General features: G+C 36.9%; 1 pseudogene; it reads right to left on the bottom strand.

Moving 5' to 3' along the window:
- Nucleotides 1-816: 816 nt before the first annotated feature.
- Nucleotides 817-2,314, bottom strand: part of LOC102821136 — a 22,966-nt pseudogene continuing 21,468 nt past the window's right edge.

Here is a 2,314-nt window from a genome sequence, read left to right as displayed (position 1 = left end):
ACAAATCAACATACAATTATTAATTAAATACAAATATGAGAACCCACAATTCCCTGGAAACAACAATTTTAGCTCACAGGAGGAAACAAGAAAGAATACCTCAAACAAATGACCAAGATGCAGAGCCAGAAAATGTTTCTGAGTAAGAAAATGTAATGGAACTAACTGAAAAATTATTCAAAAAAATGATATTTAGGTACTTTCAAAGGATTGACAGAGTGAGGAAAGCAACAAGAATACAGAAAAAAAAATCTTTAGAATTCAGGAAAACACTACAAGAACAGACAAGATAAATACATATTTTGAAACAATACAAAAACTGCAATTAGAAATCCATAAGATTAACATTAAGATCTCAGAAACAGACAATATATTGAAAATGCAATGGAATAAATTCAAAGCAATGGAAGCCCAATCTTTCCTCTGTTTATCATGATGCTATTTACTGTTCTAGTAAATAGCATCATGATAAACAGAGGAAAGACTGAAGTTGTCAAAGACTTCATTTTGCTTGGATCCACAATCAACACTTAAGAAGCATAAGTCAAGAAGTCAAATGACCTAGTACATCTTGAAAAAAAATCTCTCTTTTTTCACATGCAAATCACTGATATTTTATTATGCAGGGTAGGAAGTTGGCAGCAAGGTTGATTTTGGTCAAGAAATCTGCAAAATCAAACATTCCCAGTAGTCCATCTAGAGATGCAGTTAATAAAATGGTAGTTGATATTTACTGAGCATTCCCAATGTGCCAGGATCATTAAACAGAGATGTAATTTCCACCCTTAAAACTAGGATCTTCATTTGGACCCACACTTAGAAGAGGCCCAGCTTTAAAGACTCTGATTTGCACAGAGTATTCCCATTTCCAGAAGTACAAAAACCTCCTTTCCTGTCTCAGGAATGTCCATCAATCTCCTCAACTTCTGATCTCTCCAATTCCAGTAAAAAAAAACCCCAAAAAACCAGAAACTTACAGGGGTTCAAATTAAGGCCACCTTGCGTAATGAGTTCTTTAATCCACCTGGAGTTCCAACACTCAGATACACCACACATTTCTCCAGCAACTTGACCTGCTCCTGGATCTTTATGTGTTTTGTTTTGTTTTAAAGGTTCTTCTTATGTATTTATTTATTTTACTTTTTATTGTGAATTGAATGAAGGTTATTAACAGACAAGCTTTACCCTCAACAAATCATATGTTTTGCTTCATTGCGATGATTACAGTCCCCCTCCCTGCAACAATAGTTAACCTGCTTCTTCCCTGAGGCTTCTCTTTTATATCTTATTTTTCACAAATCAACAGAGCAATATGTGATGTACACATACAAAACAAAGACTATATAGTCACTTAAATGTTCAAAGGGCACATTTTGCCTCCTGCCCACAGGCACACAGCCTTTCTCAGTCCATAGACCTAGAGTCCGTAGCTGCTCTGTCCCTCCACACCATCGCCACTCCCCTAGGTAGGATCTCACACTCCTCTCGTGACCTTCCTCCTTGATGGTCCTGGGATCTTCTGTTCCTAAAATGAAATATGAACTACTCTTCCTTTTTAGTTACACATTTTCTACCATTACAGTTGTGACAACTGCAATTGATTCTGCTAACCATTACTCACAACCGAATCATAAAATCCTATCACCATGATGATGATAGGATCTTTATATATTTTTCAAATAATTTTATAACTCTGCTGTCTCCTTTAAATGCTGTCACTAACTTGATGAGTTCCAAGGCTTGGATGGTAGAGCTGCAGATTGATTTCTTCTCACTGTGGTTTTTCCAAACTTTAGCTCACTCAGACCAGATTTCCTTCTGGTAGGATGAAAAACTTTGAGTCAAGTGGTTGGCTTTGAGGAAACAGGAGTATGATAGGTTCAGTTCTTCTGCAAAAGACCTCTTTAAGGTGCCACTTAGAGGACATAGGTGCCCCTGACTCAAGCCATGGTATTTCCAGTCACCTCATCTGCATGTGAAATTTCGGTCATGAATAAAGGAGACTGCAGAAGAATCAATGCATTTGAATTATGTTACTGGGGAAGAATATTTAAAGTACTATGGACTGTTAGAAGAACAAACAAATCTGACCTGTAAGAAGTACAAACCAGAATGTTCCTTAGAAGATAGGATGCTAAAATTTTGTTTCTCATACTTTGAACATGTTCTCAGGAGGGACTAGTTCCTGGAGAAGACGATCATGCTTGGTAAAGTGAAGAGTCAGTGAAAACAAAGAAGACCCCCCAATGAGATAGACTGACAACTGGCAGCAACAATGGACTCAAACATCACAACTATTTTGATGAACTGAACA

Source organism: Chrysochloris asiatica, unplaced genomic scaffold (genome assembly GCF_000296735.1).
Source record: "Chrysochloris asiatica unplaced genomic scaffold, ChrAsi1.0 scaffold00395, whole genome shotgun sequence".
Taxonomy (NCBI): domain Eukaryota; kingdom Metazoa; phylum Chordata; class Mammalia; order Afrosoricida; family Chrysochloridae; genus Chrysochloris; species Chrysochloris asiatica.
The sequence above is the reverse complement of the archived record's forward strand: the minus strand, read 5'-3'. Positions and strand labels throughout refer to the sequence as shown.